General features: G+C 42.0%; 1 protein-coding gene across 3 annotated transcripts in view; it reads right to left on the reverse strand.

Moving 5' to 3' along the window:
* The window catches only part of RBM47 (RNA binding motif protein 47), a 163788-nt gene that overhangs the window by 72384 nt on the left and 66505 nt on the right, over window positions 1-24899 (reverse strand). For all 3 annotated transcript variants that reach the window (XM_067735817.1, XM_067735815.1, XM_067735814.1), the window contains exon 2: window positions 22054-22138. The gene's annotated coding sequence lies outside the window, so the exon portion shown is untranslated. The remainder of the gene's footprint in view (window positions 1-22053; window positions 22139-24899) is intronic.

Consider the following 24899-nt stretch of genomic DNA (forward strand, 5'->3'; position numbering starts at 1 on the left):
GCTGCTTATGGCCAGCAGTGGGTGACAGGAATTGGAAGGAGAAGGTTTCCTCCAGATCACGGAAAAAGATCATTCATGAAAGGTGAACTGCATACTCGCATTTTCGGGAGGAGGCAGTGGAGGAGAGCTGTGGGCACAAGTAACACCAGTCCTGGGCATTCTGAAAAGACTCAGAGGGTGCAAGCGTTCTTACTAGCAGCATACAGTTGGAAGGTCAAAAAGCTTCTTCCCATGGTCACTGCTTTCTGCTCCCGTCACCTTGGACAGTGTTTACTCTCTTTATCTTGTGGCTCGGGCAGCAGGAGACTCTGAATTTCAGTGATCTTTAGAAGTAACATTTTCATATGCTTTTTCTGATTATACAAAAAAAATCAGTGTTCACCATGGAAAACAGAAACATCACACACGCGCGTGCACGCACACGTGCGCGCGCGCGCACACACACACACACACACACACACACTGGGGTAGATGATTTCTTATTAAAGGCCACAAGGAAGAAAGAAGATAGGATATGGAAATATGGATAATTAAATATAAAATTGTAAACCCTCTCTCTCATCATGGGTGGGAATTTGGGTGTTTGATTCTTCAGTGGTGTTCCTCTACATTCTTCTACATTATTTCTTTCAAACAGAATCCCATCCATGGGATTACTGGATTGAGCATTTCTAAGGTTCTTGATATATATTGCCAAACTGTTTTCCCTACTAGGTCATACCAATATGCGTGGCCACCAGACATATATAAGGAAGTTGGCTTTCATGGCAGGAAAATGGTACCTCACTGTTGTTTTAATTTGCAGGTTATTTGCAAAACTGACTTTCTTCCTTGTGTTATCACCAGTATTTCTCTTTTGTGAATTAGACTGTTCCTTTCGACTTTTTTCTGTTGTTTAACTTCTCAGATTCCATGATAAGACCTTGTGAATAGAATACTGAATTTATAAAATACTGAATGACTTCTTTGTGTCGAAAATCCTTCCCCCATCAAAAATTATCACTATTAACTTAATTTGTTCACATTCCACTCAAATTTCTTATTTTGGTCACCACTTTTACGTGGCCCAGAAATAGGCCATTTGTGAAATATCTGTATGCGGCAGGTTTTTTTTTACCAAAGAAGTGCTTAGGGAGGGCAAAGGACAGTCAACTTCTGAAGGCAAATTATAAAAATGAAAAAGGCTGTTTGTTGTTTTTTTTACTTTTAAGAATAAGAAGATGCCTTAATTCTTTTTTTTTTTAACATCTTTATTGGAGTATAATTGCTTTACAATGGTGTGTTACTTTCTGCTTTATTCCTTAATTTTTCTTATGGCAAAGACAAAGAAGGGTTGGACTAAACTTCATAGGCCAGAATCTTCTGATATTTAATTTTTTTCTATAGAATAACAGTACAATATCCAAATCAGTGTCACTTCCTAGAATTAAAAGCAAAACAAAACTTTTACTGCGCAAACAGCAGAATGTTCCTGAGAGGCATACAACGTGACAGTACACAGATGAGATAGCAGCCAGAAGCATGGAGAAATTTCTCTAAGTCACAGATGAGCTGGAAGAAGGCCCAGGCATAAATCAATTCCTTGATTCCTGGTCAGTGTTCTTTCTATAGCACCCCAACTCCTCAGAGGCTGACATCTTCTACAAAATATTTCATTTAAAAATTCCAATGAAAACAGCTACCCTATTATGTAGCAAGTAAAGCCCTTATCATTTTATGAATGGGATTATATTCAATCATTTGTGATATGTGCAGATGCCCTGTTTAACACCCTCATTATATGATCTTACTCTCTCTGACATATCTATTCAAACATGCCTATGAACTACGCTATTTGTTATTAAAAAGTGAAAGAGTGGGCATTTCTTACAGCTTTACAATAAGAAGCCATTTAATTAGAGGAGTAGAATAAAAGCCTTTGTTTTGTTTCTACTCAAAGTTTGCATTTGCAATTGACACAGAGATCGCGCTCACTTCAACAATGGGGAATTTAAATGCTGAGGTTTCACAATGCTTAAGGGGGAAGAAAGTCTATGTGACAATGTTCAATCCACTGAATTCACTATTAAGTAAGAGTCCAGTTCCATTCACATGTGCCAACTTCCTTCCAGGAAATCCTGTTTGAGAGGAAGGCAAACTAAGATCACCCACGATGTGCCAGATACTTTCATATACTGCATGTTATCTCAATTAATCCTAACAGTAACTGCCAGAAGGTTGGTAAATTTGCCGAAAAAGTAAAAGTGCCGTACAGAGAAAGACACTGTACTGGGAAGGGCAGAACGCTCAGCTGCTGGCTGGCTCTGGTTTTATCACACAGGACAAGACCAATATGTAGTCAACCTCATGACGGTGTTTTTTTGTACCCAACTGGCATCCAAGGTATCTTTCTGGCTGACTCAGTTTTTTGAGACCATCCTATCTGCAGCCACACTATAGTTGTCTTGGATGCTGGAAACCACTTGATTCCACTTCCAGACATGGCTGTTTGGTGAAGGAAAACAATAACTCTGATGGAGAGAAATAAGCAGCGGCTTTGAACACTTCTCTCCAATTTTCCATCATGGAACTGTTTTTTAGAACACAACAATCTTGAGAGTTAGAGAGATCTTGAGAATCACCTGGACCAATCACCTTTTCAAAGAGCTACCCTTTCTTCCAGCATCCCCATCAGGGGGTCCCCCAGTCTCACTGATGAAGACAGGACCCTCTGCACTCAACACTTGACCACATGCAACCAAATCTAGTCTTCCTATGGCTCCAAGAGTTAAAAAAAAAATTTTTTTTTAACTGAATACAACCCAGTACATGTCTTTGTTAAGTTCTAAAGAAAATGCCCATTTGTCAGGAAGATGTGTTGAGGTGAGTTAAGGCTTGTCAACAATTTGTTTTAGGGCTCCTGCACTTGTCTCAGTTGTAATTGAGAAGATAATGGAAAGACACTATTTACTGATGAGAGGCAGGATGGCGTGGGGAAACTGAATGGGCTTCGGGGTCAAACTAATCTGAGTGTGAAGGCAGGTTCCAGCATTTACTAAGTGATGTGGCTTTATTCAAGGCTCTTGAGCTCTCAGTGACTCAGTTCCCCCAATTGTAAAGGGGGTTAATGATTCCTAGCTTGCAGGATTGTTTCAAGAATTGGGGATAATATACATATAGTAGCCAGTGCAATGCCTGACACATAGTAAGTGCACAGTCAAATGGTAGGATTTGAGAAGCCATCACAGACCAAAGACGGTTTTGAAGGAGAGCTATTTTTAATGGCTGATGCAGTTCACCAAACACTGCTTGGGTGGCTATGTGGGCAGTGGGAAGAGGTGGCAACATGGAGGCCGAAAGTCTGGATGTCACCTCTCTCCCTAACAAGGCGTGCTCTGTTTCAGCTTTCTCATATACAAAACGGGTATATGTTACATCTCAGAATTTTTTTAAAAAGATAACTATAAAAATTTGGGAAAGTATTTTTTAAAGTATACAAATACAAGATATTGTTCCTGTGGTGGTTCAGAAAATTAAAAAGAATCAAATCAAATCTTCAATGACTGCTTTCAAGCATCCCATATGAAAGGGGATTTCTACTAACTGAGAAAATAAGGATACCTTTGAAGCAAAGAATCTGGGCATCTCTTGCTTTTTCTAAAAGTGACTTAAAACAATTGATTGCGACACTCAGGGTATTCTCTTGTCTTCCTCTGGGCATAGGGGGACGCTTATCTGTGGTCTCACTGAAATGATGACCCGATCACACTGATCTGCCTTACAATATTAATGCAAAATTAAAAACATAACCTCTTTTATTCCCAACTAGAAAAAAAAAAATCTAAAGGGTATATGCTCCCTTTTGTTAGTCTAACTGAAGGACATTCTAAGCAAGTTTCTGATAAAGTTTGAAGCAGGAATGGAACATTTGTGAATGCTTATACTTGTAGGATGGAAAATCAAGAAAGGTAGTAAGGAAAAGGAAATTTAGAAATTTTGTTCATTTCCAAGATGATCAGATGAGTCAGAGAATTCAACATGTAGACCCTTCTGGGAGTTAGGATTTAAAACACTTCAAACCCCACATTGAAAGATGTGACTTTTGCCTCCCAGGAAATTTCTCAGCAATTCTGACTTGAAATTCACCCATCCTTTCTTATGGTGATTGAACATTTCTTTATGCATTGATATTGAAACCTGATCTTAAGGAGTTCCCTGGTGGTCTACTGGCTAGGATTTGGTGCTTTCACTGCCATGGCCAGGGTGTGGCACAGCCAAAATTTAAAAAAAAAAAAAAAACTCAACAGTTGCTAATTAGATTTTAGATTATACCACGCGCAACTCAAAAAAAAATTCATAAGCCACAAAAATTTATTCATAAAGAAAAGTTTGCTTGTTTTCAAAACAAAACAAACTTTGAAGGGAAAGATAGAAAAAATGACCTAAGAAAAGTCAGGTCAATGGCCAGCTTTCCAGCAGGAGGCACACAGGTCTGCACTGCTGTATAAAAGCTGAGTCTTTGTTAATGAGGTAGCACAGCCTCAGCAGTCACCTGGCACAGTCTCTGCCAGGACAGGTTTGCTCTCTACTGTAACTAACCACTTGCGTGTTAGTTCAGACCAACTGTGAAGTCACGAAACTTTTCTCAGGCTCAGTTTCCTCATCTGCAAACCGTGGGAGTCGCCTCCTAGGGTGCTGGTTTCACTTAAACAAACAGCCTGTGCAGAGTACTTAGCAAATCCACTCCCAGAAAGACTTCTCTCCTTCCGTCCTTTCAGGTGATAACATTTCCAACCCACCTTTTATAAGATCATTTAATTTGAAAGGGCTGGCACACACAGGGAATAATTTGCAGCTCATAGAGTCATGTTTTTAATCCCCCCCACCACCACATTTATTAAATTGTGGTGTATTCTTACAAAGAGATACTATGCAGCAATGAAGGAATATATAGCTACATAAAGTAATGTTGAGTGAAAGAAGCCGGGTACAAGAGCACATACATATGATTCCACTTTTATGAAGTTCAAGAACAGCTAATGTATGGTGATAGAAGTTAGAATAATGGTTACCTGGAGCAGGGTGGGTGACAGAGAGGAGAGGCACAAGGGAGCCTTCTGGGACACTGAAAATGTTCTGTACCTTGAACTAAGACTGGTGGTTACACAAGTGTATGTAAAAATTCAAGCTGTACACTTAAGAGTTGTTCATTTTACTGCCTTTATGTTATACTTGAATAAATAATATTTGAAATAATATTTTCTAAAGCACTTACTTGACTTAATTTCATTACATGGAAGTTTTTCTCTCATGCATTCTTCTAGGCTCTTTTTGTATAAGTGATAAATATATTCACTGGTACCTCATAATTGTAGGAATAAAATATTACTCATATATTAAATTTTCCAAATAACTGAATGTATCCATTTAAGTAAGAAAACTATTACTTTCTTGGATGAAAATCTTTATAAAATGATTTGTAGTCCTAACATCTTAAACGCTACTGAGCACATTCTTCTAGGTGAACCAAGGCTATGCTTAGAAACTTATATGGTTGAGCTGAGCTGAGAGGAAATGATGGCTTCAGGGGCCATTGCTTCTAAACTGGGTGACAGTAATTTTTGCCCCTTCCCTGTTATCAGGGGCTATTTTTCATTGTTACATGCCTGCCGCTAACCTTCCTGGTTCTTACCATTTGCTTTCTTTCACTCATTTATTCATGTATCTGGTACCTGTCTTTAGAATGCCCAGTATGTGCTAAGCACTGGAGATATAGTGGTGAATAAGACACTTGCAATCCATAATGTAAGGGGGACTTATTTTTTGGCAGAAGAGGCAAGTATTGATATAAAACAAGGGTGATGACTATCTTAAAGGGGCAGGGGTATAGGACCTAATTTAGGGGGTCTGGGAAGGCCACCTTGAGGAAGGGACATTTGAGAACTGAGAGATAAGAACCTAGCCTAGAATGAGACCTCAGTAAGTACTTGTTCAATGAGTGAATGATCATTAGCCAACAAAGAAGAGTTCTGATTTATTGTGCACTGAGAAAACAGGAATTCTACTGAAAGATGTCTAAACCAAGAGCCAATGGCACAGAGTGAGGCCTGGACGGACATAATGGCGTTAATTTTTTGACTACTGTGAAGACTGTTTTTTGCCTTAACTCAAGACCTTGAGTTACTAGACCAGTGAAGGATTTTTAACCGTTGCTTGATTAACCTATACAAATTCAGTTTTTACCAAAACAAAACCAGCCCAAAGTAGCCCTGGGTCTTTATGATGATTCCTCTAGTTTGCCTGATCCCAAGTTCCCATGAATGTGACCTTCCTGGCACGGGCACCCAAAAAGGTGGTGTCACCCACCCATACCTTCTGGTTACAGCTCTGTCCAAGCAAGCCAAAACAACCATGACTCCTTGGGCATTACCGCATGTTGCAAACCACCGCCTAATTTGGGGCCTATTATTGTCCCTGGAGATTTCACCTTTATGACATATTATAAACCAAGAACTTGCAGTCTAAAGGACAGAAGGAACAGATGACAACAATCTTTGCAGAGAGACTTTACTCAAATATACGCCTTATAAAGCCAGCCTGATATAGAAGCATTATTAACATATCACATGGAATAGCAGCAAAGTTTAAAATGCCAGAGATAGGGGCCAATGTACGCAGGGTTTAATTTGACATCTGAGTTGATCAATTAACAAACTACCATGTAACTGCAAAAACTCCTAATGAGAGGGCTTCCCTGGTGGCGCAGTGGTTGAGAGTCCGCCTGCCGATGCAGGGGACACGGGTTCGTGCCCTGGTCCCGGAAGATCCCACATGGCGCGGAGCGGCTGGGCCTGTGAGCCGTGGCCGCTGAGCCTGCGCATCGGAGCCTGTGCCCCGCAACGGGAGAGGCCACAACACTGAGAGGCCCCACGTGCCACACACACACACACACACACACAAAAAACCTCCTATGAGAGATGTAAATATAGCCTTTGCTGACCTTCGTTTCTTACAATTCCATACAGATCTTTGGGACTTCTAATTTTAAAAAGCCAAACAAAGGAACTGCACCGAATAGGAATTTCCCAGTGAAATAAAGGGAAGCAGGGAATGACAAGTATCTAAAGGTGATTTATTTTTAGAATTTTTTTCCAGTCTTTCTGTTCCTCTGACAAAATTTCAAATGTAAAACTGTATCAATCTACTTCAGAGACAGTGGAATTAACACATGACTTCCTTCACCGGTCAGGGTCTATTTTGGATTTATGAGGTATCATTGAAGGTCAAAAGTTTGACAGACTCTTAAGCAATCTAGATGCATCTATAGGACAGACAAGTAGAGAGCAAGTATTCTTACCCTTGTTTTGAAATTTTAGAAGAGGTAAGAACAATATTGATCTGATTGTGGCAAGTTACATAAACTTCCAGTAGTCAGGGTAGTGAAATGACTCAATGCTAAATTCAATTTTCTTAAATTCATATAAAAATAATTAAATCTGCTCTCCCTCAAGTGAACTGGATGTCTTTGGCCCTCCACAGTTGTTAGATTTAGTCCCATTTGCCTAAGTACACAAAGCCACAGGGACATTTTTCCCATGAAGGAAGTTTCCTCTCATTTTGAAACAATCATTTATTCCAGCCATTTTGCAATGACTGGGAACTTGTCAGAAGACTCTCAGCTTCTTACTGCCAGAGTCACTGGGCAAAAGAATACCCAAATCACATTCTTTCATAAATCAATATGCTTGCAGTCTAATCTTAACTTTAGTTCCCTCTTCATGCTGAGGTTTCCCACCATAAGATAAACACACTAAAGATTCCACCGCAAAGACTATACTGCAACTTCTTTCCCCAGAAACTGGCCATTACAGAAATCTTTTGCAGCTATTCTTTTTCTAGATTTTCCTATCTCCTGTTTGGGTTTTAGCCACTAATAACACAGTTCCAAGTATCTGTGTCCAGGATATCATTATTACACTTGACCAAATGGAAACATTTGATTACGGCTCTAGTTTTATCATGTACGCTCGTATTTTCTACAAAAGAAAAAAAAATAAGCTAGAATAGAAATACTTAGTATTCTCAAGAAATACGGTCATTAGTTTCTCCAAAACTATGTATGACCAGTATATAAAGTTACTCCTAGCAACTGCGTTCTAAAAACAAAAGTTGAGGATAAGAAGCAGTCTTTCAAGCTGACCTTTAATCGGGGTAGGGGATGGGGGAGGAAAGAAAGTTTAAGAGTATTTTCAAGCAACCAGAACCACCATTTAGCGAAAGCTTTTCATGGAATGAGTCACGGGGTATAATGAAGCGCAAATCACAGGGTTACACGTCGTCTCCTAGAAACGCCGCACCTGGTTCCAAATTCTTTGCTAGAGCAAATGCTAAGTTCTGATTCAGGCCCCTGGAAAACCTCAAGCACAGGCAGATTTCACCTCCTTCTCCATGACACACACCTCCCCCTAGTAAAACTGAAAACAACGTTTGACTGAAACTGAAGATTACAATTATCCGGGGACTCCAGGCCACGGAAAAATAAGAGTTTGCAAAGCAATCACTTGGCCCCCTTCATCCCCTCACCATTCCCGCCCCTTCAGCAGAAGGGAAGCCGAATCGGTACGCAATCTGAAATTCTAAACATGTATAAATTCTAAACTATGAAACAAGTACCTGCCAAACACCTGGAGCGCTCTTTCCCCGGCTGGCTCTCTCCTCCCACACGCTCTGGCAACGGAATGCCCTTCAAAACCATGGCTCAGTGCTTTTGGTAAATGTTTTACGAGACACTAAACAGCCTTGAGTCCCACCCTCAGAGCAAACACCATTGAGAGAACACAATATAATGGTCGCAGAGATATCGTGTGATGTGCAATGATGCAAATGAACAGGCGGGCTCTATTTCCACACTTCCCCTTAAGGGGAAAAAAATCCCAGACTTGCAAGGGGTGGGATGGAGGGCGGCTAGAGGAAGGGCTCGCAGAAATAAACCTTAATACTAGAAGCATTCGAGTTTTGTGTGGTGTTCTGTTTTGGTTAAAGCGGCATTATGATAAGCTCATTGTTCTAATCCCCAAGCAAGTCTTGGCTTTCTAAATGAAAAAGTGTTAAAGGCAAGAGTTAACAGAGGGTAGAGTCCCCCCACCCCCACCCCGTGAATCTGTAGACACCGGCGCAACTACACATGTACCGTAGATTTCTATTTTTCAGAGGAAATCCGACTCCAAAAAAGCTTTTCATAAACCATCTTCCACCAAACACAAAATGTACTCCCCATTTTCCATATCCCTCAAGTAATTCACAGTTAAAAACCAAGTCTGCTCCAAACCAGAAGTTTTGCATTCCATTCGAGTTAACAATTACAACTGGAGGATAACAGAAACTTGCTGGCACTGAATTATTAGCATACCCAGAATGTCAGGTGCCTCTTGGTACCACCAGGGTTAACAAGATAAAAAGAGAGGGTGTCCAGGGATCGTCGGCCTGGCTTTACAGAAACTACATATGGACATGGCTGGAGTCTGGAGCTCAAGTGGGCCGCTTGCACCTACCTGCTCTTGGAACTGAGAAATGAGAAAACAGAATTATCGAGTGACTGTCAAGCCTACTCTATGAAAAGAGACCAAGGCTGTAGAGAGGAGAAGAAAGAAGTGACTTTGGCTTTGGAATCTCACACACAGCCAGGTTAGGCAACTACGAAAACCATTTCTCTGGGCCCTACCCCCTAACCCAGTCCCCAGGAATACTTAGAATTCTGCATTTCATACCTTTAGTATATCCAGTGGGGGAAAAAGGAAAACTGAAAACAGAATTGCTGTCATGGCTTTTCTTCACACCAGCTGTGTGATCTTGAGCAAATCACTTAACCTCTCTGAGCCTGTTCCCTCATCTATAAAGTAAAAATGTCTAGAAACAGAAAAGATTTGCCAAAGAACTGACAGCACTCCCAATCTGAGAGCCTAGAGAATGGCATATACACATTTTCAAAGCATTTTAGGGTTGTTGTTCATTTTTTTCTCCCCCCTACCTCCTGTATAGAAGTCTTATCTTGTTTTCAATTTCCTTGTATCACAGATGCCTCAGGTTAGGGCTATGACTGACCTGCCTTGGGTGGGTATCCTAAATGCCCGGTTATCTGCCTCTCAGGGGCGTGGTGAGGAGGCCTTCCCAGCCTCCAGCCCAGGCTGTCAGCGCCTGTGCTTTCACCACATTTCTCCTCTCGAATTCATCTTGCCCTCTAACACAGACACCTGCCTGCCTCCCTTTCCTTTTCCTTCTGTCTTCTTTTTTTTCTCATTTTCTCTTTCTTTTTTCCCCTTTCTACCCTCCTTCCTTTTCTGCCCTGCATCCTTGAGAGAGAGATGTGGACAGCAATTATTCTCATCATCCTGTTTCTTCTGTTATTTTACATGATATATCAAACAAGCCGGTGAGGGAGGTGAGATAGATGTGTTATCATCCAGATTCTACTAAAGAGAGATCCAGAAAGATTCAACAGCTGGCCCGAGGTCATGGGGCTGAAGCTTGGCTCTCCTGACAGGCCAGGGTTGCCCTACTGCCGTTCCTGGCCCTGACCACCCGACTCCCCACCCTCAAATGTACCTCTTCTCAGTGCCCCAAAGTCCCCACCTGGTCTAATCGGGTCTCCCTGCTAATTGTGGCATATTCCCCTCTCAGAGCATTCTTCTCCTCATCTCCTTTCTTCTCCTCTCTGGACTGTCAAACTCTCACCCTATTTTTAGAGTCTATCTCACTTGACCCCCATGACCCACCTCCTGGCTACTGCTGGCCCTGTGTGCCCTTCTTTAGGCAAACCCAAGAGAAGCAAATCTCCAAAGTGACAGAGCTGCATGACTGGGGAATAATTATTCACTTCATAGGAGTCTTTCCTTATTGGGTACCCATGCCACGCTGCACCAGCATATTTATGTGTACGTCAAAAGTTTTCTAGACCACAAGAGTATCCACCTCTGCACCCTTAGCATAGTGTCCAGTGCTTACTGTTAAGGAATATATTCGAATTTTGAAGGAAAAAAATGTGAAGACATAATATCAGAATCCAAAGTAGTGCCTCCATGGAGTAAACTCCAGGAATGGCTGGAGGCCCAAGAGTTTAGGGTTTTGATGTAGCAGATTTGTTTTGGTTTGGTTTTGTATTCAGAGAGAATGAGAAAAGTGGATTATAAAGACAGGGTAGCAAATAAACTAACCATCAAATCACGCCATGAAACAAGAACCAATGATTAAATGCCTACAATTCACCAGGTACTTGATATACAATCTCATTTAATTTAATCAAACAGAGGAGGAGGAGATAGGTTCCAAGAGGCTGCCCGAGGGCACGCACTTTGCCAATAAGGGCAGATCTGAGAATCAAAGCAGATCCAATCCGAGTCCTTGCTCTTCACCTGAGCCACGCTCTCCTGACACAAGGACCCTGCAGCCTGCTCAGTCTAGGGACTGTCTGCTGCCCAAATCCAGAGCCACCTGTGTATGCTTTCAAGACTCTATGAGAACCCGTTCGGCCCTGTTCTTCAACTCCTTTTCCTTGAGTTCCCCAATCCCTTCCTTTCACCTTTTCTTTTTATCCCGAAGACAATCTGTCCTGCTCACTTTGAAATCTATTGACAAACTCTATTATAGGGGCCCTCATTTGACCACAAGAACCATCCAGATAGTATGGATTTCCCTACTTCACGTACGCCTTTATGTTCATTTTTTTCCGATGGTCACAAATTTGATACTTGACTTTAAACACTGCAGGTTGTGTTAAAATTCCCTGTGTTATGTATAGTCCTTGGTGTGCTACTGTATTCAAATATTCTACCTCTTGCTGCTCAGAGACTAAATTCTGTGTCCCTGAGGAAGAACCGTGCCTTCTATACCATATCAATGTTTTACAATAGCATTTTCCCACTTCCAGCCAGGCAATTCTAAATCGAGTTTTGTGCTATTGTTTTGGGTATGCCAGCATGCGGGTGTGCCCCTAGTATTCTTAACTGCCAAGTTCTGTTAGGGCAGAAAAATCAACCTCTGGCGCGTGCTGCTCTATCACCATGGGCCTGTTCCAGAGTGTCTGTGAGTTCTAGGGGCCCACCTCTAGCTTAGGTATATTTGAATCTAGCATATATTTGGCGTGCAAGATGATTCCAGATTCTGAAAGGAGTTTTGCGCTCTCTTGGAGACTAGTGACAGGAGAGGAAGCAGCAGCAGGAGGTGAATATTTTATTTGGAACTAGTAGGTCTCCCAGAATCTTGGAAAGGTCTTGAAACTCCCCTGAATCACTCAAGCCCCTTCAGTTTTCTGGAGAGGGCTTCAGAGAGCATTGTGAGTGAGGCCTCAGAAACTGCTGGTCCCCTAGTCCGGCCTAAACCAAACCCTAAGGAAGGTCCCAATAGTCCCTGGTGTTTTCCCAAACTGCTTCAGGAAGGAGACGGTGGAACAGATGAGGGGAACACGTGATGAATCTACACTGTCCAGCAATGTCTTTCACTGGGTCATCAGCCACTAGAGCAGCAATTCTCAAAGAGAGGTCCCTGGATCCCCTGGGAGACCCTAGGACTCTTTCAGAGGTCTGCAAAGTCAAAACTATTTTCATAATACTACTAACATTTCTGCCCTTTTTTTCACTGTGTTGACATTTGCACCAATGATGAAAAGGCAGCAGAAGGTAAAACTGCTGGTACCTCAGCACAGAATAAGACAGTGGCACAAATGTGTACTAGTAGTCATAGCATTTTTTTATTGCCAGGCGCTAGAAGTTGTTTTTATTTTTTTCTTAAGTGGCAGTTTTTCTTAAGAAGGTACTTGAAGCAGGAAAATATTAATTTTATTATGTCTTGAGCATATAACTTTTGAAATATTCTTTGTGATGAAATGGGAAGCAAGTACAAGCACTTTTGCTGCATAATAAATTATGATCGTAGGCTCAAGGAAAGTCGTGTGTGTGACTGAGTTACAGACTGAGCTACAGCTGCTTTCATCATGGAAAGCATGGAACACTATTTTTACTTGAAGCAGATGAACTATGGCTTATCCAGATGTGGGTTTTTGGTAGACAATTTCTGGAAAAATGAGTGAAGTGTGCCTGTCACTTCAAAGAACACAACTAGTAGTATTACTATTTGTTTCCAATGATAAAATTTGAGCTTTCTAGCAAAAGTTAAAATTTTGAAGAACTTGAATTCACCACCATGAGCTTGACAGCTTGCCAATAATTAAGTGCTTTTCTGATGAGATTAGTCGTGACATTATTAAATGTGATTTTTAAAAATATCGTCTAATGAAATGTGTCAATATTTGGATCATCTTCACAACTCAGTAAACTAATATTTTCCAAATGACCAATTCACGATGTTATAGAATCATGCATAGTAAAAGATCCATTCAAAGTACAAGATAAACCAGTGGATTTTAATATGAGTATGAAAAGTTCATTGATATGGTTTCAGATTCTACACTGCAACTCATCTTTAAGAAACTATCTCTTGTAGAGTTTGGGTTTAATATCAAAGAAGAATGTTCTCAATTATCTGAAACGGCTATTACAATACCCCTCCCTTTCCCAACTACATATCTTTGTGAAGCTGAGTATTCTTTGTTTACTTTGATAAAAGTAACATATCTCACCAGATTGAAGGCAGAAGCAGATATAAGAATACAGCTGGGGCTTCCCTGGTGGCGCAGTGGTTGAGAGTCCGCCTGCCGATGGAGGGGACGTGGGTTTGTGCCCCGGTCCGGGAAGATCCCACGTGCCGCGGAGCGGCTGGGCCCGTGAGCCATGGCCGCTGAGCCTGCGCGTCTGGAGCCTGTGCTCCGCAGCGGGAGGGGCCACAGCAGAGAGAGGCCCGCATACCGCAAAAAAAAAAAAAAAAAAAAAAAGAATACAGCTGACTTCTATCAAGCCAGTAATTAAAGAAATTTGCAAAAATATAATGTGGTTTCTACCATCTACTTTTTATATAGTTTTTCATAAAATGTCATTTATGTTAACATAAGAAATTACGATTATTTAAGTACTTAATAAATAAATAAATATTTTTAATTTCTTAGTTTGAATTTCCAATGTGGTAAATAGTAACAGATACAACCCACATAAACAAATACACTTCAGGTTCCTCAATAATTCTTAAGAATGTAAAGACAGGGTTGCCAGATTTAGCAAATAAAAATGCGGGATGCCCAGTTAAATTTGAATTTCAGATAAACAACAAATAATATTTTAGCATAAGTATCCATGCAATATTTGGGACATACTTATAACAAAAAATTACTTATTGCTTATCTGAAGTTTACATCTCATTGAGTGTCCTTTATTTTACTTGCCTGTCAAGATGTGCTGAGCCCAAAAAAGTTTGAAAAAAGCTGCAGTAGACCATGCCCCTCACACATGTACTAACACACTAATACCAACACTTATTAAACACCCACTGTGTACCAGACCCAGCACTAAGTTCTTGACAAATATTACCTCTTCAATCATTCCAAAATCCTATGTGGCAAGTATTATTATGATCCCTAGTTAACTAAAGCTAGTTATTGGGGGAAGGCAAGACTGGAACTCAGACACCCAAATCTCAGCTTGTAACTATTAGGCTTACACTGAACTCTGAATAATGGAGAATCCCAAAGATGATGGGGTTTTCTGTGTATTTGCATCTCAAATTTTAGCAAATCGATTTCTGTTGCCTCTCTTCTCTCTGTCTCATAGTTGTGTGTTCTGCTATCAGAACAATGATGAAAACCAAGGCTGTGTGTCAGGGAATTCCATCCAGAACTGGCCATCAGCATTTGACTCAGAGCAGACTTTCCTAATGGATGCTTCCCTGGGCATGACAACAGCACTGTTCCAGGCTGGGAATTCTAGAATGGAGAAATGGTGCACAGGCACTGCTCCTTACTGTTAATTGGAAGCTGCTGGGAGGTTGGTGCTGGGCTAGGATCGTCCTTGAGAATAAATTGGTAAGTTCTCCAAATGAATCTGTACTAGCTGAAGCAAATGCAACCATTGTTGTAAGTGAGCCAAGGTCCTATTATTTGTATGATCATGACCCAGGCCACTGGATACATTTAATGAGCTCAGGTTTGACAGTAAACAAACTAGAGAAAGTAAATTTTTTTATGATCCAGGATGGGGGCAAGGGGGTGCCTCATGATCTGCAAATACAAAAATGAATTTGCTTGCAGCCAACTAGGGGCCCACCCTCAATCACCAAGGGCTATAATGAAATGTACAAAGTGATAAACATATAAGGGAGGGAGGGAGAAAAAGAGATACTAGTCTTTCATTCGGGAAAATTTCTTTAACAAAGGGAAGATTTACCTTTCAAATCTCTTTTGTTTTGTAAATTTGGATTTTTATTAGATGTGAGGCACACTACATTATACTAAAGGCAGTTGTGTAACCAGAAGCCAAGGGTGATAGAACTTTGAAAATTATCCTGGAGGAGAGAATGAGACAAGGAGAGGGGGAAAAAAGGGTAGATCAGAAAAGAAAGATGCCAGAACTGGGGTGTTAGATAATGAATATGTGCATTTTAGAAATCAAGATTTAGTGAGAGCCTAGAGAGCAGGCCGAGGGAGAAAGAGGGTTTGGGGAAACCCAAGGGCCCTTGCTGTGGGGCATCTGAAGGAAAAGTAAGAGTCATTTTTTACTTTTAAAACTGTCAACTTTGCCATTCGCCTCAGGCCCACCAGGCAGGGCTGCTGTCTGAGTTCAGATACTGGCCCAGCCCTGCCCTGGTGGCGGGATCTGCCTTTCCAGCGGTCTCTCTATCTGCACACTCAGTCTAGATAACTCAAGCACTGAAAGGAGTGTCTGCAGAGAGAGGAAAAAGAAAAAGAATAACAAGCTGAGATGCAAGCACGGCTCCCTCCTCAGATAAGCTTGGGTGACCAAGGAGTGTAGCTTTACCCTTCAAGGAACCCTCAGAATTTATTCTTGTGAATGCTGAATGTCAAGGAGGACACAGCCAGAAACTGTGACTCATCAAATTTCCAACGTCAAGACCAGAATGCACAGTCTGGATCCAAGGACTGGCTTTGCACTCAGAACACTGAGAGTCAAGGCCTCTGCCTGCTTCAGATACAAAGGCGGTGGAGCCATGGCGCCCGGCCTTCGCCCCACCAGCCCATTGCTTTTCCCTGTCTTCAGCGCCTGGAGAACAGGGAGTTTTATCCCACTGCGTTTGAGCTACAGGCCCTTATGACATCTCAGAAAGCGATCTGCCTTGAAAAGTGGTTGGATCTGTACATGATGGTCACTGGCCATTGGTATAGAGCCAGAGAGTAAATATTTTCGGCTCTGCAGGCCATATGGTTACATATTTTTCTTTCTCTTTCTTTTTTGGGGGAAACGCTTAAACATGTAAAAACCATTCTTAGCTACATACAAAAACTGGCAGCAGAGCAAGCCATAGTTTGCTGATCTCTTACTCAGAGCAAGGGCAAAGGGTGGGCGGCATAAACTGGAGGTTTCTGCACGCAGTCTGGTTGTCATAACATGAGACAGCTGTTCCATTGCCTTCTTACTGACAAAGGCTACCTAATTCTCCATCGCACTTGCCGAGTCTGACATTCTCCACTTGTGGAGGCATCTTCCCTTTGCTATGATCCTCTTCAAAGAAGAATCTAGCTGTAGATCTGGCAGGAAATTAAACCTTCAAATGATAGTGTTATATAGTCAGAAAATTAGATAAAAGGCATTTAAAATAAGCTAGAATATTTTTTAACAGGCTAGTTTTCCATTCTGAGTGTGTGTGTGTGTGTGTGTGTGTGTGCATGAGCGCATTTCTGTTTAAAATGAACACTCCATATGTATCACAAAATTCCAAACCTGGAAAAATCTTCCGATGTAGCCTAGTCCATAACTGTTTACATTTGAGGAAACTATGACCTACTTTGGTTAAATGAAATATTTCAAGTTACACACTAGCTGGCAGAAGAGCTTGAGCCAGAAACTTGGTTTCCCGATTTCCAAATTAGTTCTCATTCTACTACTCTACTTCATAGCACATTGCCACGTTAGTACTAAAACTTCAATTCAACAAATACTTATAAAGTATTTCCATACATGCCCAGCACTGGCTCAGTGCTCTGGGATACAAAACAAGTGTAAGAGAAGAGTCCTGCCCATGAAAAGCTTTTGAGCTCACTGAGGCGCACACACATGAAACAAATATATTCTGTCTTACATTGTTATGTAATTATACAGCTAAAACAGAGCTGATGATTCTTCCTGTAATGACAGAATGGTTATCTTTGCTGTTCAATATGGTGGCCAGTACAGCCACGTGTAGCTGCTGAGCACTTAAAATGTGGGTAGTGCTACTGTTACCAACCTGGGTTCTTGGACCCGTTAATCAATAAAAATTGATAAGAGGCCAGAAGAGGAAGTTAGGCAAGGCTTTATTGGGACTCCTGCTATAGCCCAAGGGAGCAAAAACAGGTAATAGGTTCCCTTGCTCACCCCTCCGAGGCGGGGTGAGCTGGTCCCCTAAATGGGGTGAGGATGGGGTGGATCCGTGGGAGGAGGCGTGGCTTGGTGGTCTGCCCACCCCCTTGGTGGTGCTATGTGCAGGGGTCATGCTCAGGACCCTGCTTTTGCTCCCTGCACCTCAGAAATGGCAGTTGGGTTTTGGTCTTTTTTGTGACATGCTCATAATTTGCCCCAACTGCACATGCTTGCAGTTATTTTTAGTCCCTCATAGTTTCTTTGTATTTTGTTGCTCTGGAGGAGACGTTTGTTCAGGTGCAAGCACTGCAGTAAAGGGTCCCAGGTGCCAGCCTGTCTCATGACTAAGGAAGTAAACTTTTAATGGTATTTAATTTTAATTAGTTTAGATAGCCACATGTGGCTAGTGGCTACTGTATTGGACGTCACAGGTCTAAAAAAATGGTTATAGATCTGGATGGAAGATAGGTAACAAATATTCTGTCACTTCTCCCTGTTGTGCCCTTGACAGAAACCACTGCTGATCACAGAACACTTCCCCTCTGAGCAGGGATGAGCTCTCAGGATTCCCCATGCAACGTTATTCTCAATTGTCTGGACCTGGTATATATAATGAAACCTATTTGCCATCCTTGATACAGATAAAAAGTGACAAATGTGAACAGGAGAAGGAAGTACTTGAGCTGAGCTTAGAAAGGCAACGTTTGGACACATAAAGAGAAAGGGACAAAGAGTGTGGGGCTCTCCAAGTGGAGAACAGTATGATCTGAGGAACTGGACAGAGTTCTCCTGGTTCTAGGACAAGGGGGATGCTGGCCCTGCCAGAAGGGAAGATTGCACTGGGTGAGGTGGAGATACGGGGACAGACAGAAGTGGGACCTAGATTAAGGAGACCTTTGCATTCCAGGAGTTTAGACTTTTTCTCAAGAGCAACAGAAGCCCCTGAAGGTTTAAGCAGGATAATGACAGGAGAAAAACATATTTTAGGAATCTGATCTGATAGTGAGCCACAAACAGGATTGCGTAATGGACACATACATTCAGAAACCGGTAAGAAGGCTATTCCACTAATGGTTTATGGTTTTCCTTTAGGAAAGTAATACTTGTTTATTAAAGAAAATGTATGAATCACAGAAAAGCAGATATAAAAATTAAAACTAGACCTCTACCTTTCACACTCAACCGTAGCTGGCATTTTGATGCAGTTTCTTCTGCGTTTTGTTGGGTTTTTTTCCCCCCTTCCGTGGCTATTGCAATAATTCAGGAATAAAGTTAGGACTAGGAAGGTGGTAGTGTGAATAAAGAGGAAAAGCCACAAAAAATTTTTTTAAGTGAGACAGCAGAGTGAAGAGAAAAGGTCATTAGCGTTAAGGGACCTGGGACCTGAGTTCTAGGCTTGACTATTTCAATGGGCCGCCTCTCTCTCAACCCCTAGCCTTGGTTTCTGCATTTTAGCATCTAGGGACTGGTCTAGATCAACTTCTTAATCTCTTCTTACTGGTGTCTAAGTAAAGGTCAGATGAGATTTTCAAGACCTTCCCCCAGACCTACAATGGAACTGAAATGTGTCTGTGTTATATCTCTGTTCATTTTAAGTGAACATCACAACAGATAGATAGCTGGGGTTGTCATAAGACAAAGACGTTCCCATGATCTTTAAGCTGTACCAGTAACACAGAACGGGAGTTCTATTACAGGTGTATCTATTTTATAGATACACCTGTAATCTATAAAATTTTAGGTGTTAAGTAATTAAACTGTATATTCTGAACAGTGTCATAGGGAGGACGTGTAGGTGTGGTTCCCAGGACATGTAATGGGGTGGTGTAAACAGGGGATCCATTCTCAGACAGGACTCCACCAAGCAGTGGCAAAGTCTTCCTAAGACCCAAAGGTTTTTAAGGCCCAAACCATCTTCGCAGACCACAGGAGAAACAAACCCAAAAACAGCTACTACAGAACGCAAATTATGTTCTCCGGAAAAAGCAATACACAGCCATTCACCAGGTTAATAAGCAAAAGTGTAAAACAGTGGTTGTCCACACAGGACATAGATGAGACTCAATCGTGGTGTTTTCAAAAAATACTGATAGTTGGGTCCCATCTCAGACCAGTTAAATCAGTGTCTCAGCGAGCAGGGCCTGTGCATTGACATTTTTTTTTAAAGTTCTCAAGACAATTGAAGCCTGAAGCATCAGTGGATATCCCAGAACAAGAACAGTTGAAGGGGCCCGGGAGCAGCGTGGGCCTACACTCAACAGACCTCTCAAAAATGACGACATCAAATTCACTCATGACTAAGAAACCAGCAAGCTTGAGAAGGCCAATTCAGTGGAACTTGGGTTCCATGTTGTATATGGTATGTGTATGTGTGTACATGCACGTGTGTGAATTTCCGAATCTGTCAATTAAGTTACTCAATTGCTTAGCAGTACTCTGGATAGAAAATGTGAACAAAGAGCATGAAGTTTCAAAACCTGAGAATCTCATAATGGTCCAAAATGGAAGCAGGGTCAAGTAGCTGGCCTCTGTCTGTTCTATTTAAACCATCTTTTTTTTTTTTTAATCTGGCTTTTGGATGGAGGAATTATGTATTATACTATGCCAGTGATCACCCTTCCCTGATGCCGTCAAGTAAGCAGAGAAAAAGAAAAGTGGACACATTTATTAATGAAAACAATCTCTCACTAGAAGCTGATCACCTTCCTATAAGCGGTAGATGAAGGAAATTAAGAACATAGATTTGGGGAGAATTCAAAGGATTGGCAGGAAAACAGGACTTGCAATCCAGCTCTAGGAAATGATGCTAATAGAGAAGGAAGAATATATGTCTGAACCACAAAAACAAAAAATCTCTTAAGGGCTTTTAAAGATTCTTCAAGAAATGTGACTAAATCCTTATTTTAGGACAGACGTCTGTTCATCTGAAGCCACTTTCCCTCTACCTCTTTCCCCATTGGGTTCATGGTTATTCCTTGAACCTGACACTCGCCGGCCCATGTTGAAACCCTCCAGCTGTTCCTCATTTGATAAGTCACTACCACCCGCCCCCAGTTGCCCTCTGCCTAGTAAACCACTCCTTCCTTCTCCTTCAGGTCTCAGTTAAAACAGCACTTAAATTCCAAGAAACCTTCACCAGTGGTCACTCCTCCCACTGACATTCAGAGTAGGTCCTCTGGTTTTAAACTCCCTTAACTCCTTGCAATTCTTCTTCAGCCCACTCACAACTCAATTATTTAATGTCTGCCTTGCCTACTAGACCAGGTTCTTGGAGGCAGAAAACCAATCCTTTCTGTCTTAATCTCTTAATTACCCAGTACCTGGCACAGAGCCTGGCACATAGTAGGTGCAGGGAAAAACCGTAGTTAACCAATTTACCTGTACCCCTACTGATTTAAGGATTAATGTACTATCACCCATGGGGCCGTATAATACAGAGGTTCTGCAAATCTTAAAGCCTGTATAAATCAGACCCATGTGACTTGGAGAATCCTGTCCATTCTGTGATTACCTCTACAAAGATGCTACTTACTCATGCATTTAACATGAATGTGAATTTGGACTCATTCACACATAAATGGACGCTAACAAATCACTCTGGGGACATAGTAGTGAAATATTCTAAAATAGAGTATTTGACTTGTAAATCCCATGATGCAGAGCACTGGAAGGGAGCCAGGCTTTGGATAAGAGTATCTGTTCTAGGACCTGCTGCCTAAGAGGCTGCTCCGTGATGTCACATGGGTTGTTCTGAATGCCAGGACCCCTGCTTAGGAGGTCCACAGGCTACTCGTCTCAAAACCATCATATGGAGTCACCAAAAACTTTAGTTTTTAAAGGCACTTGCACTTCGTGAAAAATAGGAGGCAGACAACACTTAATGCTGGTCATTTGTGGGTTATTAGAGGAATACTGTGTTTCACCAAATCGAAATCTCCACAAGATGTATCCCAACTTCAGACATGTTAAACTGTGGGGGGGAAGTGTATTCTACAGTTGATGAAATGCAGTGTACACTACAGGAAAAACTCAGTATTAAAAGACTTTAAGCGAAGTCACTCAAATATAGCTTCTGTCATTCTTTTTGACTGTGGGAGTCTTCTGGGGACAATGGTACTTACAAAACATACAGGGCGGGCTTCCCTGGTGGCGCAGTGGTTGAGAATCTGCCTGCCAATACAGGGGACATGGGTTCGAGCCCTGGTCTGGGAAGATCCCACATGCCGCGGAGCAACTGGGCCCGTGAGCCACAGCTACTGAGCCTGCGCATCTGGAGCCTGTGCTCCGCAACAAGAGAGGCCGCAACAGTGAGAGGCCCGCGCACCGCAATGAAGAGTGGCCCCCACTCGCCACAACTAGAGAAAGTCTTCGCACAGAAATGAAGACCCAATACAGCCAAAATAAATAAATAAATTAATTAATTAATTTTAAAAACCAAAAAACATACAGGGTACTCTGGCCTAGTAAATTAGGCAAATACCCAGAAAAAAACGATATGTGTTGGTTTAAAAAATGAGAGAGGATTAACATTTGGCTGTCACTATGTAATGTTCACCTACTTTTCTCTACCCCTGAATGATGTTCTTTTGAGCCCCAGTGAAGATGGAGCCAGATGACTTACCAAACCTCCTCACTGAGCCCAGGAGTGGCTGATCTCTGCTAGGTGACCTAATGCGAGGTGTCCTGATGCCTCTCTTACCCGAACTCTGAAATGGAAAAGATAACACTATTGAACCAGAGACGGCTAAGAAGAAGTATGCAGTAAATGATGGCTAAGTGGTTGGAGGGGAAGAGGTAAGAAGAAGAAATATGGTGTTTTATGATTAATAAACACCTTTGTGTATGCATGGATTACAAGGACAGCTACATAACCGGTCAGTACAAGAGATCTGCACTGGCTCATATACATGGAGAAAATAGGTCATGTCCTTTTGCCAATTCCACAAGGCTATTCAGGTTGATATTAGCTAAAGGACATTCAAGGGAAAAAAATCTCAGTCCAACAAGGAGAGAAGAGGAACGTATAAAGAGGTGGTGTAACGGGGAGGAGAAGCTCACGGGTTTGGCCAGGTACTCAAAACTCACCTCTACTGCTTGCTAGCTGGGTCACCTTGGGTGTTTTACTCAGCCTCTCTGATCCTCCTTTTTCTCATCTAATATGAGCCTGTTTATCCACGTGTTACAGACATTGTGACAATAAATAAGACAACATATATGAAGCCCTTGGGGCCCCATATGAGAGAAAACATTCAATGGAGGGCAGCTATGATTATTATATTCATTTAAATGTTTTTCTGCAGAGGCACATTAAATTGCGGTCTTTCAGGGTATATCACCAAACACTCAAAATTGTTTAAAGCCCTGTGAGCTGTTAGTGTTTTAAATATTTCTTTACCTTTGGAAGCCCTTTGCAGCTAGCTTTTCTGCCCATATATGAACAATATTCCCTACCTATTCCGCTTCATCTTTAATTAAATACATTTGATTAACTAGGCTCTGTACAGCAGACTTTATTATGCTACAACTCACTGAGAATGAATAAAACCCCACAGAAGTCTCACTGCCACCCACTCCAAGAAAGACCACAAGTCTGCAAGCTACCTCTGGGAAACAAAATACTGAGTTCTGCTAACTCCCTCAGTTGAACTAGGTAATCATTTGTTCCAAAGTTCTTCCCAACTCAATGGCCTAATTAACTAAGGTTGAGCTTTTGATTAACACAGTGCTTGAAGGAACTTTGACCCACAGAAAGTTGGCATTTGACTTGCTTCTGAGTCCAACTTGTGTCACGAGTGCTGGTTTCAAGGGTAATAAAGGACTGGCTGTTTGCTTACAGCAAATGGAGGTGGTGCCGTGTCATTATAAGGCTTTTCCCTCGACTGTCCACCGAACCCTTGGCAAAGGTAGTTTGCAGCCCACACGTCAGCTTTTGGAGTGAATAGGATGAAAGGCTGTATATTTCCAAACTGAAAAGCACCTAAGTTCTACTTGGCACTTTACCTAAATGTCAGTTGTTTAGGAAACATGAATATGATCCCCTGATCAAAGTGATCAGAGTGGAGATCGGGTGTTGGAGCAGGTGCATGTCCATCTAGTGCTATGTCCATCTAGATTCTGCCTTGGTGAGCAAAGTGCTCTCTCTCATGCCTCCTGAGTTCTAAAACACTCGTCAGACACAAGGCAGAGACCACAGTACCTGAGAGCGCATGTTCCTGCCTGTTATAAGATGAATAGTATCCTTCCTAAATTCATATGTTGAAGCCCTGACACCGCCCCACCGCCCCAGTACATCAGAATGTGACAGTATTTGGAGATAGGGCCTTTGAAAAGGTAACTAAGGTTAAATGAGGTCATATGGGTGGGCCCTAACCCAAAATGAATGGTGTCCTTATAAGAGGAGATTAGGATACATTCACATATAAAGCAAGGGATGACCATGTGAGGACTCAGCGAGAAGGTGGCCATCTGCAAGCCAAGGAGTGAGACCTCAGAAGAAAGCAAACCTGCCAACACCTTGATCTTGGACTTCCAGCCTCCAGAACTGTGAGAAAATAAATTTCTCTAGTTTAAGCCACCCAGTCTGTGGTATTGATGTTTTGTTATGGCAGCCCTAGCGGTCTAATATACTACCTCCCTCTCTGTACCCCCAACCTTATGCCTCAGGACCAGGCAGGGAACAAATGAGGAAGTAGACTAAGAGCAAAAAATAACAGGAGTGGTGTAGACAGTGGTAAATAGGAGAGGTACCAAATTTTTAATCTTTAAAAAATACTGGGAAGCCACACAGAATATGTCCATGGCTTGATTATGCCGGAGATCTTGCAGTGGCAATCCCTGGGCTAAACCACTGCAATGAGACACTTAAAAACACCCACTATTCATCTTTCAACAAATATTAATTGAATACCTACTACAGGTCAGGCCTTAAGCCAGACACTGGGTATAGCAGTGGTGAATAAAAGAGGCATCTTCTCTGCCTTCATGGTATATAATGGTCTGGAATAGGGAGTCCAGGTACTGAGCTAGGCGAGAGACGCCAAGTTGAAACGACAAAGTTGCTGCCCTCCAGGGTGCCGCAGATTAGCAGACCACAGACATGAAACAAGACCATCATGAAACAATGGAACACCAGCTCTAAGACACAAGGGGCAATGGAAAGTGGAAGGATGACTGCAAGTCTGTCAAGGTTAATCAAGGAAGACGTGAGCCAAGTTCTGGAGGATGAATAACAGTCTGCTTGGCAGACAGGGATAACGAATGAGGAGAGGGCATTTTTCAGCCAGAAGGAACAGTGAGTTCCTGGGTATGCGGACATGAGAGAGCGCAGCATCTTTGGAGAATGACGAGTAGTTGGACTGAGGGTGGGCAGCGGAGGGGGCAGCAGGACGTGCAGCTGAAAAAGGCAAGGCACTCACATTTCATTGCACAATGAACCACTGGAAAATTTAAATCAGGAAGGTGGCATTA

The sequence above is a fragment of the Pseudorca crassidens genome, chromosome 4 (genome assembly GCF_039906515.1).
Source record: "Pseudorca crassidens isolate mPseCra1 chromosome 4, mPseCra1.hap1, whole genome shotgun sequence".
NCBI classification, from domain to species: Eukaryota; Metazoa; Chordata; class Mammalia; order Artiodactyla; family Delphinidae; genus Pseudorca; species Pseudorca crassidens.